The sequence below is a fragment of the Hipposideros armiger genome, unplaced genomic scaffold (assembly GCF_001890085.2).
Source record: "Hipposideros armiger isolate ML-2016 unplaced genomic scaffold, ASM189008v1 scaffold_1300, whole genome shotgun sequence".
Taxonomy (NCBI): Eukaryota; Metazoa; Chordata; class Mammalia; order Chiroptera; family Hipposideridae; genus Hipposideros; species Hipposideros armiger.
In genome coordinates, this window is record NW_017732650.1 from 248,375 (window position 1) to 266,076 (window position 17,702).

The 17,702-nt window shown below is 43.7% G+C and overlaps 1 long non-coding RNA gene across 2 annotated transcripts in view; it reads right to left on the reverse strand.

The window, feature by feature from the left end:
- Window positions 1-15,793: 15,793 nt before the first annotated feature.
- Window positions 15,794-17,702, reverse strand: part of LOC109377134 (uncharacterized) — a 2,467-nt gene continuing 558 nt past the window's right edge. The window contains exons 2-3 of one of the 2 annotated variants that reach the window (XR_002122825.1): window positions 17,098-17,207; window positions 15,794-16,366 (exon numbers count right to left, since the gene is read on the reverse strand). This is a non-coding gene — a long non-coding RNA (uncharacterized LOC109377134). Of the gene's footprint in view, window positions 16,367-17,087; window positions 17,208-17,702 lie in introns of both variants that reach the window. The other variant, XR_002122824.1, reaches the window with a different exon arrangement.

Below are 17,702 nucleotides of genomic sequence, written 5' to 3' on the forward strand. Positions count from 1 at the left end.
TCTCTCTCTCTCTCTCTCTCTCTCTCTCTCTCTCTCTCTCTCTCTCTCTCATTTATACTGGAACTTTTAACAGGATTTTTGCCCCTTTCTCAACTTCCTAGTGTTTAAATCCTACTTACCCTTTCAAAACCAGAGCAAATGCTACCTCCTTCAGGAAATCTCTCTTAATCCTCCTCCCTTCCCTCCACACACACCTCCACCCCCACCCCACCCGGCCCCAGGGCTAAAAAGAATCTCTTCTCTTCTGAACTCCCAGAAGTACTTGACTGGTATCTTTTATCCCACTTAACATAGTCAGCTTTAATATAATATTTTACGTATCTTAACTCTGCTATCAGTCTGCAAGTTCATTAGGTTAGGGTCCATATTACTTAGTAGGACTTCAATAGATGCTTTGTACAAGCCAATCAATGTATTATAGGGCTAGATAATACAGCACTAAAACTAAAATGATGTGTATTTCCAAATGGGAAATTACCAAAGAAAACACATGCACTCTTGAAAAGGTATTAGAAAGGTGCTAGACAATAGTAAAGGGATACACAGTAGTTATTGTAATACATGCAAATTAATTAGATATCAAAGTTTTATTTGATGTAATGGGTTTACCAAGTATTCCAATTAAGAACCACTGGTTGTTAGTGTTATCAGGACTGATCTGAGAATGGCTATCCCTTTGTACAGGTAACAAAATCCAAATTCCTTTCCATGGCCGCCAAGACCCTGTATGATCTGGTCCAAGCCAACCTCTCCAGCTGCATCTCCTATCCCTCAATCACACAAAGCTCCTGCCAAACTAGCCAAGCTTTTTTTTTTTTCTGCCTCAGGGCTTTTCCTCACCACTATGCTACCTACCAGGAACACAGTACCCCACCCCCTCACCCTCCTCACCACCCACTATCTACCCTGTTCTTAGAAAGACTAGGTGCTCATCCTTTAGATCCTAAATGACACACTAGGAAATTCTATCTTAAAATAAGTCACCTTAGGCGTCCCAGCTATTATTTTCTATCCTAACACTCTTAGCTCCTTTATCACATTTTGTACTTTTGTTTATGTTTCTTAACTTGTCTGTTATCTGTCTGCTTCATCAGATTCCATGATCATGAAAGCAGGGAGGGACCACATCTGTGTGGTTACACTGTAGACCTGATACCTGCTGTATCGTTGTAGAGTAGATTCTCAATTCGTTTAAATGAATGAATGAAAAAATGCCAAACACATGCATTTCAAACTGAAGTGTTTTAAGTTGACTTCAGTGTCTTAATAAGCTTCAGTCTCAAATAGTGTAATGGTTAAAGCATTGGACCTGGGTTCAAATTCCAGTTTAACTGTTTACTAGCTGTGTAGCCTTGAGCACTTTACTTAAGCCCTGTAAGCCTCAATTTTTAAAAAAAGAAACCGGAAGTAGTATCTACTTCTCAGAGATGTGAAAACTGAATGACAGTAATTCTCCCTCCCTACTTAGCTATTAAGCACTTAAAAAATTGTTGATATGATGATCCCTATTAGACTATCTTTTGACTCCTATTATTTGTTCTTCTTTCCCTGGCATCATTTGCTTCACTTAAAGTAGCACTTTTACGTTAATGAGGTTATTTTTTATTTCTTTGTTTTGTTGACAACTTCATTAAAATATAATTGACATGCCATAACTTACACTGAGGTTATTTTTCAAATGTGATCTTGGTTCAAAGCGTCTTATAGAAAATGTGATAAGGAATGCTGACCAGCAACATGTGTGTAACCATCCAGCTATATGAATACAGGTATATCTCAACTGGGGAAATCTTTAGGAAATACTATGTTTAGATTTACTGAACAAATATGTAATGGGCACCAGTTCATTGCAGGTAGTGTTCTAAGGACCAGTGATGTGTCAGTGAATAGATGAGGGGGGGGGGGAAATCCCTGGCTTCCTGGAGTTGATATTCCAGTATTATTTCCTATAAATCAAAAGGATTTTTGAATTTTGGAAAATTTGTGAATTTTTTTAAAAGGGTTTCTTTAAAATAGTTGTACACAGTGCTTAAATAGCAAGGCTCTATTCACCTATCACATGAAGTGTACATATCGATAATGAAAAACCACCTCTACAACAGGTTGAAAGTGTCCCCAGCAAGGATCTGATAGTCATACCTAAATTACAGCTGTTTCATTCCGTAACAGTTTATTCTATGAGACATTTCCTGGCTGCAACTTCCTCCACTCCTGAAGCTAGCGGTGATAAAAATGGTCTTTCCATCTTACAACCTGTAAAATCCCAGGTCTGAATATAATGTAAGTAGGAACTAAATGCTTGGAGGACAACATGGAGGATGATGTAAAGCTTTTACTTGGTTTTACTTGGCTTCGGAATCCTAAAGAGTCAAAAAGAATGTGCTTGGTCAATTCTGTTATTTCACTAGAATCTAGATAATGTTTTATCAAACTGTTGGTCACAACTCATTAGTGGGCCATGAAATCGATTTTGAGAGTCATGACTAGCATTTTCTCTTTCCCAAATAGTAAAAAATAAAAAATAAATAAATCATAGTACAACACAGTGTGAATCTTGTTCTATGAAAACGTGAGTTTCATATATGTATGTCTAGTTACATGCATCTATATCCTGAAACATATATTTCTTATCATGAGTCAAAGAGAAAAATACCATAGAACCTTCATATGTTGAGAAGTAAGAGGGGTAGGTCACTGGTAGGTTCAAGAGGGAGAAAATAAGCCAAGTTTTGTAAATCAAATAAAAGTCAATATTAAAACTTCTAAATATTAATCAGCTTCCAGATGTTTGTTTTAATCATATGAAGGAAGAGTGAGGAGAAGCATTATGACCAGATACATTCGCTTTTAATCAGAAAATTGTTCATTTCAGACGAACCTTTTTAAACCTCTCTCTGTACAACATAAAATATTCTGTTCAGAAATAAAACTAAGAGTATGCTGAATTCATCTTGAAGTTCAGCTCCTAGCTTTAAAGTACTGTAATCGCCAATTAAGATTCAGCAGTCCAGGATCCTCTGTCCCCTCCCTGGAAGAGCTGATCCTTCCTTCCTTTGTAAAATAACATGTGAATACCTAGGGCAAGGATTAGCCTCCTGCTAGACCAAAACAAAACAAAAAACGTTCCTACCTTAACAGTTGGTAAATTGAGGTTTCCCAACCGCAGGTTTCTTAATTCTTGGCTGAAAATTATTTGTAGTCCTGTATGAATATTATTTGAAGTAGGAGCCCTTACTTATACTAGGAAGGTCATTTCTTAAGATATTAATTGACATCCTCTGAATATTATTTATTTACATGGCTTTAAAAGCAATTAAGACATTTTAGGGAACACATTAAACCACAGATTAATGTGCATTTTTTTTTAAACTATCTATCATTCAAAGGCTCACCCCTACCCTTTTCCACCCAAGGAGATAAATGTTTCTGAACCAGAGAGGCATATTTCCTTTCTGTCTGGTTTCTTAGAATTCATTTAAACATGCTTATTGAAATTTCCTGTCATGCAATATTTTAGCAAGATTCCCGAAATATATACAGCTTGCAGATTGTAAATATTGCGTGACAAGATTGCTACTAAGTTTTCTTCCTTAGGTAAACAATACCACAGTCAAAATCCCCTATATAAACAATTCCAGTTGGTACGTAAATGAAATTAACCTAATAAAAGAGTAAGTATAGCAGTTTTCCTCTAAGGCTTTAAATAAATAGGAGTGAATATTGAAAAACTGTAAATGCCCTGGGGCATCAGGGGTCTTTGAGAGTTATCACCACTGATATAAAAGAGGACTGCCCATCTCCAAAGTAAATGGCAGTTTCCATGAACAACACCCAATCAGAGCCCAAAGAAAACAGTTTCCTCTTTAAGGCACTGAGTTAAAAAAATTTTAATTTCTTGACTTTTTTGAGACCAATTTCCTATTCCTAAAAAGGAAAGACATATGTCCAAACTAAATATGACTCCCTTTAAACAACTTTATCAGAACAGTAAAAGTAAAGGCAGCTTTACACAAAAATTCATTTCCTTAGGCCTCATAGAATACTCTCGAGGCCACAGTTTAGTATAAAATACTCTAGAAAAAAAAGATAAATATCAGAGGTTGTTGCCACCCTTTTAGCAACTCATTATTGGTAGGGGTTGAATGAGGGTCTAGGACTGGAATTTTCCTCCTGTCTAGCTGCTCAGTGGTGGCAAAATAATCAGATCTCTAGAAAACCAGCTAATTTAATAGGCTGGAACTGATTGGAGAAATTAGAATTTTGATCTCATTTTAAACATTCAGGATTTTATCACCTTAGTTTTAAAGGAAAGTAAACACTTAAATTTTTATTATTTTCAAATTACAATACTGGCTCCCACAAGAATTTGAGGCTTTGACCATGGTTTTCTATTTATTTATCTCTACGAAGTAGATATGTGAACTCAACTAGTTTAACACTGAGAGCTAGCACATTGTCCCTTTTAGAAGAGTTCCTTTAATTCCACATAGTGGTTAAAGCACAGACTTTGGAATCATGTAGGCTTGGGCTGGATGCCTGTTTGGCTGCTTTTTAGCTGTATCACCATGAACAAATTGCTTAATCTAACCCCTCAACTAAAAAATGGGACTATTAATCAGTACCTACTAGACAAGGTTGTCATAAGGATTGAGTAAGACAATGCATACAAAAAAAATGGTAGCTCAAAGAAGACTGAGAATCAGAAAACTACCCATGCAGGAGGAAGAGGAGAAAGGGGAAGGGAAAACAGGATGACGAATAGGGAAAGGAATAGGAAAAAAGGGGAGAGGAGCGATCCACAGTTATAATAATCAATCACTTCTTTGTAAAGTATACCCACTGTACTTGTTAAACACATAGTCATATATATGTACCTCCTTGTAGCTCATTATCCACCGTTTTCATTTTCTCCAGCTTTCACCTGAGCAATTCACCCCCAAAAGCAAACACACAAACAAAACTACAGTCAGGCTGACTGGGTTTCACTTTAAATTCATGACCACAAATAACAACTGGTTTAAAAATAAATTAAAAAATTTGTTTTTCTGGCATTGGTTAATTCAGTTGATTAATTACATAATGAAGAACCTGAGGGCTTCCCGTTGTTTTCCTTTCCTAGCCTCAAGGTCAAAAGATGACAACTACCAGTATGATGCAGACATAACAATATCTAGTAGAAGAGGAATCTTTCTTCCCTAGAGATCTTTTAGTCAGCAAAGTAAGCCTTCCTTAAAAACCCTAGAGCAATCTTCTTCTTTCTCACTGGGCAGAATGGTATCACTTTATTATATCTTAATCAATCTCTGGCAAGCTGGATGAAACAATCATAGCTGGATTAAATCAATCAAGTTTCACCCTGAAGAGGATCAAAGTTTTGCTATCCTAAAGCTGCCTTTTGGGATATTGATTTTAAGCTGGTTATTAAGAAACAAAACACTCAGAAAGAATGACCCCACCCCCCTTTCCTGCCTAAGAGATTCAGATGGAAAGGTCTGCTTCAGGAAGGAAATCTTAGGATGTTTGCCTTAGCCTAATTTGAATTCTGTTTGGTGGATAGGAGGGTTCCAGGCAGGGGCCTGATAGCTGGATCACCCCCTGTGTCCCATTGTTTCCTGGTTTGCCTAGCAAAAATTTACCTTCCAGGTATGTTCTGCTCTTCCTCAATTACCTGTAAATCGGCCACACTCGCTTTTGAAATCTAAGATCCCATTCCCCCTTTTTTCCCTTTGTCCAAAATGACATATACACCCCATTTTGCCTGTCTTTGGAATTTTCATGCTTATGTGAATTTCCCATGAGCACGTATTAAAATTTGATTTTCTGTTGATGTGTCTCTGTTAATTTGATTATATGCCCAACTCGAAGAATTTAGAAGATGAATGGAAAAGTCTTATTTTTTTTAGCCCCTCTCTCCACCCCCATAGCTGGAATGGGGTTCGTTTCCATCAACACACATGGCCATAAGCATGACAGGAGATACGTGGAGAATTATATTAACAGAAGAGAATTATATTGGCAGAAACATCACTGGAAGAGTAAAAGGGACATAAACAGTACAAAATGGAAAGAGGTCTTTGGATCTCCCAAACTTCTATAAGAAGAAAGCAGGCTAAGAAAACTACTCCACTGCAATTATGTGCTGTCCTTCATGAGAAAGGAAGGATGACTTGGAGGGTGGAAAAAAGAACAAAGAAGGTGGAGCCAAGAGCCACAGAGAATTATTCTCCGGCACTGAGCCCTAATCACAGAAATGCCAACCAGTGCCTAACTGGATGTCAGAATTGCTCTGGACCCGTTACTCTTGTGTGATATCCCTGTTCCACTTTTTTTGAATAGGAGTGTCTGTATAGCAGTTATCTTATGCCAATCCGACCATGATATGTCAGGTATGTGTGGAAGAAGACAATTTGTCTCTTTCGTTCACAGGTCTTCAGATCAAGAACTGTAATCGAGGAGCTATACTTATGGAACTACATCTGAGAAGTCTCATTTACACCTAAACTTGACTTATATGATGGGACTCTGAACTTAGAGGTGATACTATAATGGAATGAGACTTTTAGGAACCTTGGGAGGAAGTGAATACATTAGGCATGTGGGAGCAACATGTATCATAGGGGGCCAGGAAGTGGACAGTGGTAGCCAGTCTCCAAGATGAGCTCCAATGATGAGCTTCCACCTTTCAGCATTCACGTCCTTATACAGTATACTTCTAAATTGCATCAGGGTTGTTCTGTGTTACCAACATACTCAGCAGAAGTGATTGCATGTAATGAGGCTAGGTCTTCAAAGACATTGTGGATTCTATCTTGCTTTTTCTCTTATATCACTTTCTCTGGGGAGTCAGCTGCCATGTCATAAGGACACATAAGCCATCCTATGGAGAGGCGTAGGTGGCAAGGAACTAGGCCTCCTGCAAACAGCCATGGGAGTGAGCACCACCAGTCAAGTCTTCAGATGAATGCAGCTGCAGTCAGCAGCTTATCTGTAGCCTCATGGAGCTGTTGAAAAAGAACCACCAAGATAGGCCCCTTCTGAATTCCTGATCCACAGAAACTATGAGAAAATAAGTATTCATTATTTTAAGTTGCTAAATTTGGGGATTATTTAGAAATAGATAACAATTAGAGGTAGTTATTGAAAATTCTATATTAATGTTTTCCTAAAGACTGCTTGTTCTGAGAGGCTCTCAAAATTGGTTATTGAAAAAGTACTGTGGCCCCTTTTAAAAGAGAACAGCACAAAATGGTTAACATGTATCCATGCCATAAAAGAATAAAATATCAAACTTTGCAGTTATGACTAGACAATAAAAATCTGTTCTTTGTACATCATCTTCCATAATTCAAACAATTAATATTAACATTATAGAGACATTTAATCAATATGCCCCCATTGAAAGGTTTAATTCCATTGTGAGTGCCAGGGAGAAGGCGAGTGGGGATGAGGAAGGGAAGAAAGGAGTGGGTGATAAACTGATATTACACAGCAGTGCAATGTGTTGGTTAAGAGCATGGGCTCTGGAGCCAAACTGCCTTCAAATCCTGGCTGAGTGACCTACCTCATTTCTAAAATGGGAATATAGTCCCTCCCTCAGAAGAATGTTGTAAGGATTAAATAAATACATGTTAATTACATAGGAGAGCCTCTGGCACATAGCAAGTGCTTAATAAATCACTTTCACCATTCCGGGGATGTGGATGGGATGAAAATGTGTAGATGTATTTTGGGTCACAAAGAAGATTCAGTCACAGTGTTACCTGGCAGGTTGTGCTGCTTCGATTTCCCTTCAGAACACCTCAGGAGAGGGCAAAGAGAAGCTCTGTTCTAACTGGGAGGCAACTAAAACTATAGGAAGTGGCACCTAGATTTGTTTCAAGCACTTCCCTACCCATCAGCAGAAAACCTGATGGGCAACTTTTTGAGTATGCTCTACGTGTTAGAAGTCTACTGCATATGGGGTGACCAAACAATTGATTATCCAAACGGCAACATTTCTGAGAATGAAATAAGCCCTAGATATTATTATACTTAAAAAGTATGCTTACACTGCAACTGTTCCAAGCAAGTAGCAATGAGTATTTGCTCTCTGTGACTGTACCACAAGTTCACAGAAAGAGGCAATACACGTATTTTAATGAAATCAAACAATAACATTTGCAACTATGCACAGAATGAAGACACGCTATCTACTCTCAATAACCACCTCACCAGAATTTGAATAAGCAATCTATTTATATTTAAATAATTCCTCATAGGTGGCCAAACCCTTATAATAATGTCTAAATAACAATTGCACATAATAGGAATACATCTCAGAAATAAATACCTGACTGTGTTGGCTACTCTTATCTTCTCAAAACTCCCTCTTCCTTGCTCTCCATGACAGTACTCACTCCCAAGTTATGCTTTATTTATTTTCTCACTTTTTTTATGGGCTCTTCTTTCTCCCATTTCTGATATTGTTTCTCCCATTTCTGACATTCCCTTGGTCTTTTTCTCATCCCACACACTCCCATTTGCTGAGCTTACACACTCTCATTGCTTGAACTATCACGCTTGAAAGCTGATGACTCCCAAATCTTTATTGACTCCCAAGTCCTCTTGAGCTCTAGACCTGAGCTGTCCAATATGATAGCCCTTAGCCAGCCACCTGTGACTATGGAGCACTGGACATGTGGCTAGTTCAAACTGAGATGGTTGTAATGATCAAATACACCATATTGCAAAGACATAGGCAGGAGAAAGTGAATGCAAAAAATATCTCAATGATTTTTTTATATAATTGCATGCTGAAATGCTAATATTTTTAGGTATATTGGGTTAATAAAATGTATCATTAAAACCAATGTATCTGGGGTCGGCTGAGTGGCACGTTGGTTAAGAGCTGGCTTGGGATGCCTGAGGGCCCCGGTTCGGATCCCACATATGAGGGCCAGTGACACTGCCCTCCACAGCTAAGATGCTGAACAACAGCTCAACCTGGAGCTGGGCTGCCATGAGTCGCCGGCAAAGGTGTAGGCTGCAGTGGGTTGCCACAGGCTACCGTGTGTAGCCAACAGCCAGCGTGAGCGGCCAGCAGCCGCAGTGAGCGGCCGTCCAGAAGCCGGCGACTGATCTGCCTCGCCCGGGAAGAGCACAATGATGGTGCCAACTTGGGCCAGTGAAGCAACGTCCTCCACAACTAGACTGAAGAACAAAAGGACAGCAACTTGTCTGTTCCCCTTCCCCCAATTGCCCAATAAAAATCTTAAAAAAAACCCCAATGTATCTGTTTACTTTTTTAAATGTAGTGATTAGACATTTCAAAGTACATACATGGCTCACATTTGTGTCTCACATTATATTTCCATTAGACAACAGTGCTCTCGTCTCCTAACTCCTACTAATTATCTCTACTCAAAAATTCCACCAGCAACTCAAATTCAGTATGTGCAAAACTGAACTCATCATCTCCTTTTAGTCCATTTTCCACACTGAATATAGAGTGATATTGCTAAAACACATATCCAGTCATATCACTTCACTGCTCAAAAATTGTACAATAGTCACTTTCAGGTTAAAAACAATAATAACTTAAGCCCCTCAAGTACTTCCTTCAAGGGCTTACAATGTCTGCTTCTCTCACTCTTCACAACCTAACTGAAAACTCCTGGAAGGCTGGCATTATGTCTCTCAATCAGAAAACATGAAAATGCATTGCAAAGACCCAATTCATTAAAAAAAAAAAACCACTTTACAAGTGATCCTTCACATGTGTCCAACCTTGTTTTAAGTTTTTTGGGTATACTTAATCCTGACAACAACCCCATAAGGAAGGTACTATAATTATTCCCATTTTACAGATGAAATAAGGCACAACGACTCTAAGGAATTTGCTTAAGGCCACACAAATGGCATCTGATGAGGTCCATCGTGTGTCGTGGGAATGGAATATAGTCCTGTGGGGCTGGAACATGGAGTGCAAATGAAACTACAAGGTGAGTTGGAGCCAGATCATGGCACACCTGAAATATTTTCCTAAAGAGTTTGGAATTTTCTTCTGTAAATATTGGAGTTTTTGATTAAGGAAGTGACTTACATACTCTGATGTTTAAGGAAATAACTTGGGTAGTCATGTAGATGACTGAGGATCAAGAAACTAGAGTGTTCCCCCATATTCTCCCTTTCAATGCCAACATTTCCTTCAGATACCCAAATTTTATACCTGGGAGTAACTGCAAACTCCTCCCTTATGGATCAGACACTTAGTCCTATCAATATTACCTCCTAAATCCTTCTCCAATTCATTCCCTCTTCTCTGTCCCACAGCCAATAATTTAAGTCACACCTTCATCACCTCTTACTGAGATAATTGAGTCTCTTTACTACCTCCAGTCTTATTCCCTCCAGGTTATCCCTCACATGCTCCCAACAGATCATTCCAAAATTTTACTCTGATCATGCCAATTGTAAAGTTAACACCCTTTCATGGCTCTTTATCAACTTCTGACTCTTTTGCCTAATACTCAAGCATTTTCATGATTTCACTGTTGTCTACCTCTCCAGTACCACCTCCAGCCACTTCCCTACCTCCTGTGTCAGTCGCATTAAACTATACGCTGCTCCTCGTGTCTTGCCTGTGTGTCTTTGCTCATACTGTGTTTTCTTCCTAGAGCTCTGTACCTCTCTCTCTTCATCTTCCTAACAGCAGTTACTCATCATTCAAGACAACTCAGACTATTTCCTTTGGGAAACGATCTTATACACTCCTCTTTTCCAGGCAGAGTTAGGTATGTTTACTCTGCACCCCTGTAACATTCTAATTCATCACACGAACATTTCAACTAGACTTTCTTGAATAAGCCCCATCAGAGAGGGGCTGTGTCTTACTGATTGTCACTGAACTTTATTGAATATGTGCCCACCACAACCCTCAGTGCCTGGCAAGAGGCTAGGAATACAAACAGCGAACAAAACAGAACAAAATTCATGCCTTTGTGGAGTTAACATTCTAAGGGTGAAGCCTACCTTATTTATGCCTATGGTTGCAGTGCCTGGCCCTTGATGAAGTACTGTAATGTGATAAGGTTAGAAAAGTAGCCAGGTTCACCAACCAGTCTTTTCAATAATCTCTCCAGGTCAGTCTCTTCCGTAGGATCTTCTCCTTTTATCTATGTTTCCTTTTTAATTTCTACCATGTATTAGTCGAAACACTTCCATGTAATCTAAAAGGGGTCATACTGGACTAACAAATTCTAAGCAAAGTTCTATTTTTATACTGTACCTTCTCCCTTCTTCCAACTTGCATCTATTTCCTTGTCACACTCAAGTCCCCATTTTCCTTGAAACCATGTACCCTCTGGCTGTCCAGAAGTACAGTTAGGCACCTTAGTACTTTGTTTTCCCAAAGTATCCAGGTTCTAATTTACTTCTCCCTAATCTTCCCTGAATACCCCTAAAGTCAGAGCTAGCTGGTCAGTATTTATCTTCTCTACTGGAAAGCTTCCCAACTTTCTCATTTCTCACCCAATGAGAAGGCCCTCCTCGGTACTGTCTCCCTCTACCACAGTACTTATCACCCTGGACCCTTGAGTTTAATTCTTCTTTTCCTCCCTAGCACTTTCCAGAGTCTAGAACTGTTCAACAAAGTATCAATAAAGGAATAAATGAGTAAATGACTATATAATATATAGAGATACTTATATATTCTCTCCCCCTGAATTCAGCTGTGAGTATAACTTTCATCCTTCTCCCATACATTGTAGGGAGATCTACAAAAAAAGAGGCAGCCAGAAATACCCACTTTGGACCAAAGGTTAAGAAAGTCCTTTCTTTTAAAAACGTTAAGAGAAAATTTTTGATTTAAAAAAGGGTTTGGATATCCCAGGTCATGTCACATCTGTATGTGTACCTTTATTTAGTGCATGGCTTTTGCATTGTTTACAAATTCAGTTTCACCTTCTATGTGAATAAGGTGTGTATTACAATAGTGTTTTCATGTTACCCAAGTGGATCTTTTCACCAGGATGTGACTGAGCTGGAACTGAAGAGCCAACATACTATTCAAATTTAAGTATACACCTGTTGGGTGTGTTTGGGAATGGGGAGGAGAGGGAATTCCTGCATGAATACAAAAATCATAAACTTTCTGAAGGGCATAGTTGTAAGAGGTCACCTCGATGCTCTGGGTCATTAATACGTGGGAAATGGACCCAATCCTTGCCCTGCGACTGAATCCTCCTCCTCCATACAAAACTGAACCTCTACGCAATGTGCATTTAGGCGCGACAGCGACTGCTCCTAGAACTAGACCTCTCAACCTCTTCTCTCCTAGCGAAGCTCCGGAGATGTCAAAGATTCTTAAGGAGGGGTTTTCCAATCGGCCCCTGTGAGACTGCCCCTAGGCAAGGCAGACAGGCCCAAGCTGCGATGTAGAGAATTCGACGTTCGAGCGACCTCCTCGTAGGAGTGGATTGAGTTAAATATAACCATGCGAATGGAATGGCGCTAAAAATAAGGCAACAGCTGGCCGGTCCACAGCCCTTTCCCGGGAAGGGCGGGGGCCTGAGTGGTCTTATGCAGTAAGGCCTTCCCAGGCCCAGGGGTGATGAGGCTGCAGCGTCCGCGGGCCTGGGCCAGAAGGCTAGCGAGGTGGGCCCGAGCAGCCCCGGGCCTGAGAGGCCTCCACCCGCGCGAGTCCCGGGGACTGGACTCTGGGTCTCTCTCGGTGGCCCGAGGGGTAACTTTACAAAAGGAATCAGAAACCCGGCAGAACTTGCCTGGACGTGACAAGGTGGAAGAGCTGGGCGCTGAGCTCCTGCCAGCCCTGCCAGCAGAGGGTGCTGAACCCTCGAGGAGCCCCGGGTGTTGCGGGAGATCCACGTGCAGGGGACCCGTGGCGTCCGGCCCCGCGCGTGCAAACACGAGGTTCTCGCGGCGAGTGGCGATGGGCCCCGGCACTCCCTTCTTTCCCACAAGCCCCCTCCCGCGCGCCCCTCGGCCCTGCGCGCCCTCCCGCGGCAGCGCCCCAACCATCAAGCCCACAATTGAAACGTTTCCAAAATGGGCTATTTGTTTGCTCCCAATAAATCGATCGGCAGTGATTAAGAAATCGATGTGGCCTGGGTGGGCGATTCGCTCGCGGGGAGAGAAAGGCGCTTGCGCCCTGAGCTAGAGGGGAGGCCGACGGCCGGCGCGGGACTGGGAGAGGCGTGTCTCTCCTGGGCCACACCCGAGGACCCGCCACCTGGGTGCGCGACCCCGGCAGGCCGCGTTCTCTCCGGCGGCGAGGGGTGCGCGCCCGCCGCCTGCTTTCCTCTGCCCTTCTCGCCTTGCTCTTGGCGCGCGGGGGAGGCCGTGGAGGCCAGGGGCCGCCGAGTTGCTGCAAGGCTTTTGTTGCTCCTCCGCCGGCTGAAAGGGGATTTTGTAAAGCGGGACAGATAACAATGAGCAGTATCATATTGTTTGACAGAATGATCCCATATGATGAAGTGTTGGCTCCGAAGGAGGTGAAAATGGTGAATTCCTAAAAACCCAGCCCTCGGCTCCTCCACGAGCTGCGGTAGCCTGGAGGGACCCAGCGGACAGCCGGGCCCGATCGCTTCCCGCCAAACCATGTCGGAAAGATGCGAGCTTTCAATGCCAAGTCATTTTTAAGCCCCGATCCTGCCCAGGACCTTTCTCCTCGCGGATGAAAAGAACAATTTTCTAGAGAAAGGCTCGTTTTGATTAAATCTGACATGCTGCTGATAACTCCATGCTAATGTGAAATAATTAACATAATAGCCATAATTAAAAGCACGCTAACAATGCCATAAATTTATCACACAATTTTACTAGCTTTCTGCCCCTAACTGCTCTCTCATCGTTAATTAAACGTGTTGCCTTTTACAGAATGGATGTTTATACATTTCCAATATAAATAAATTCGAGACCATCCTCTCTCTCTCCCGCTCTCCTTTCCCTTTGGTCTCTCGCCATTTACAGGCACTTCTTCAGATGGGCCCTGAGTGGCAGACACCTTGAAAATAAATGAAGTTTTGAGATGCAAATCCAAACAAGAACATTAAATTAGCCTTTTCCCCCTACCCCGAAGAGATCTGGAGAGGCATACAAGAGTGGTGGGAAGTGAGTTGAAAATCCCACCCACTTGAAAATAAAAATAATCTGGGCGGGTTGGGGACCCTAGTATCATCTCAGCCCTTCCCACCTCCCTCGGTAGGCAGAGGCTGAAAATAGTTTAACAAATCTATGAAGATTGTCAAGAAGAAGCCGACTTTGGTTCTTGGGGGTGGGGGGCGGTAGGAAGGAGGGGTATATTCCAAATTTGCTCCACCCACATTTTGTTTCCTCTGCAATAGGCGGTGGCTGCTCTCGGTGGGCGACGCGCTATGCACCCCATCACTGCGCAGAACCTGGTCCCATCTCCCCGGATTCTAAGAAAAGTGCACCCGAGTATGGGCATTATTCTATCTTACTTCGGGCCAACGACTTATTCAAACCATTGGCATAGTCTCTGACTTAAAGGAGGAAGAGAGCATCTGGGTTTGCTCCGGCCTGGTGAGGGGTAGGTGGGCCATTTCCTCGCCCCGCACACTCTGAGGGTGACCCTCCTCCCATGTTGACCATTTAAGAACCCGAGTTGAGTTGTAATTAATCTCCCCATCACCGTCATAAATTGTTCCATCCACTTCTCCCGCACCCCATCTCAACCCCCGGAACGCACATACTAAATCTCCCCTCCCCTGAGATGTCTCAATTTCCTTCCAATCGATCCGGACTTCACTTTTCTTATTTCCCGTTGCTAGAACCTCGGTCCCCTTCACCAGCATCACCAACCCCCGCCCCTGATGGCCCGCTTCCCGGTGGCTTCCCCAGCTGGGTACCACTGACTCTACCCGCCCCAGGAGAAACGAAGGGAGCCTCATTCCGTTATCCTTGGGCTGAAACGTTTTAAACATTTGAACAGGTGAGACAACTGGCTTCCATCTTCTTTAAATCCCTCCCGGGAAGTTTGCTTGTTGTGACCTAAGTGGTCACTCTCACTCGTGGTATGTGTGTACTCCTCCCGCTTTCTATCTCCCCCAGGAACCCCTCTGCGACTCAGAAAATATTTATCCACATTTCACTTTTCTCCCCCTCCCAATATTTCCGTTCCCTTTATCACATTTTTCTCTCCCCCCCCGCTAGTGTGTCACTTTCTGTCTCTGTCTCGCTTCTTCCATCTCTCATTCCTAAAAGTTTGGCGGTAACTGACGACTTGTGGGCTTTTAGCTGCAAAATGGCCATTATTCGGCAAACAGGATTTATTAAGCCTGGAATCTAGTCGGCCTACAGCAGGTCCTTCCACCGCGTTGGGCTCCCGCCCGGGCCCTTCCGCCCCGGCGGCGTCCTGCGGCGAGGACAGCGGGAAGCCACCTTCTTCCCACCTGAGCCGCTGCTTCGCCTCCTTCCCGCCCCGGAAGGTTGCGCTGGCGCTACCGTCCGCCCCCAGAAGGAGGACAGCCAAGGCGGGTTCCCCAGCCGAGAGTGGCCGCGGGAAAATCCGCCGCCTGCCCTGGAAATCGATATTAAGCGAATGGGCTGGCGCGGGCGCCAGACGTCGGGCTGCAGCCAGTAGGTCCTGCACGTCTCATCATTTAGCTAATCGAGTCGAAAAGTTTCTGTAAGGGCCAGACCCAGCATCAGATGGTAACACTGATTGAACAAGAGATTAGCACAATAGATCTCTAACCGAGGGGAAGCGTTGCTTTTCACGCTACGCGCCGTAATTAATGGTATGAATCAATTAATTTGACTTTTATTGTGTCGAAGGAAAAAAGCGCAACAAATGGAACTGGCGGCTGGGAGTTGTTCTTCCCCCACCCTTTCCCCCAGGGAGGTTCCAATGAGACACCGGGGAACGGACGCATCAGGACAAGTCTTGGCCGGGGGAGGGTGAAAGGCTGCGAGCAGCAGCGCTGAGGGAGCCGAAGAGCCAGCCCTGGCGGGCAGTGGGATCGAAATTAGGCTCATTTAAGAGGCTACTTCAAGAAGACTGCGGAGGGCGGCCCCTGGAGCCGCCACCCTCCCCTGTGCGCCCATACACACGTGCACTTGTCTTCGCCGGCCCAGCCTCCTAAGCTGCGGTGTCGTCTCTTCCTGAGGCCCGCGGACTGCCTCTGGGGCTGGACAACCGAGGCCGCGCAAAAGATATTTCTGAATTTGTACATTTCGGTTTCCTTTTTTGTTTGTTTTTGTCCTTCCGACCTTCCTTTTGTAAGGATTAGGTTGCTCAGACAGTTGCAGCCGCGACCTCTGCAGCTGGGGGAAGTGGGTGGCCGGCTCGCAGCTCTGGTCGGTTTCACCCAAGGCTGTCTAGATGGCATCCTAATCGGTTCGGAGCCTGCGGGCCACAAAGCGGTGCAGCTGCGGAAATCAACTCAGAGATTCATTTTTGGGGTCAGGTGCAACCGGGGGATGATTTAAATACAGAAAAACCCTGGAGTTTCGCGGGCATCTCAGGATGGAGTAACTGCCCCCACTCTCCTCCCAGCCCCAACCTGGAGCATCCTGCGAAGTGGGGGTCCAATGGCCTGGTGTTATATCCAGGAAATTAAGGAAATGAAAAAGTGTGTGTCGCACTGCCTATAATGAAGTAAGTTTACGGATTTTGGTTTTAGTGGTTGTTGTTTTCCCCCTGGTGTGTCTAGGCCAAAGAAAGAGGGGTCGTAGGCGAGTGAGACCACAGATTGAGGGAATCAGGTGCACCACTGTCCACCAGGAATTAAGTCAGTTTCCTAGTGTCTTTTGTAAATATTTCACTAATTGTTTCCTCTCGGACCTCCTCCCCCTGTGCTCTTAGCTCTGGTGAGGCCGGCATTCCCCTCCCAGGCCTCAGCGGATAGCCTGGGCTGGGTTTCCAGGAGCCGGTCACACCCGGTAGGCGCTTTGCCGCTCGCTATGAAACGGCCTAAAAAATACCGGAGGAAGAGCAGGCACACCGCTCTCCGGGTCAGGAGCACTATTCGGAGGTGCGAGGTCTACGCGCCCCAGTAATGCCACGCACTGGGCGTCGGTTTTCGGTCCCCCTTCCCAATCCCAGTTAAATCCCCAGTGTTTCCTACCATCACTGACTTGCCTTGCCAGGGAAACTCGCTGCGCACTGGCCGCATCTTCGCCTTCTCCTCCACCCGCTCTGCTGATGGTTTCCGACGAAGTTAAATCTTGGAGGGTTTATCTAAGTCCTAAGAGGAAAGAATCCACTTTAGTTCGCAGCAACTCAGAGCCTAGGCCGCCGGCATGCCCCAGGCCGACCCCGCTGCCAGGTCGCTGGGCCCCGCCGCGGGGGAAGTCACACCTCCCGTTCCCGGCGTTGTTCTGCCGTCCCAGCCCCGGCGCGGCGTCTAATCTAAAGGCCCAAAGCTTTCTTCCCTGTCCCACTTGACTTACCCAGGCCTCGGCCAATCCCGGCTCCTTCCCCAGCACCTCATTTCCGACTTTTTCACATGCTAAGTCGTTTAACAACTCCCAGCAGCTAGTTATGGCTTTTTTATTTATAGGTTCCCTGTTATATTACGTCGTTTTTATTTCTCTCGGCAACTATTCTAATAGATTAATCAATAGACATTTTCTGACCTTCGGGAACCCCAGCTGATGCTGTTCTGGCCGCGCAGGAAAAAAATGCATGCATATATATATATATATATATATATATATATATATATATATATATGCATTTC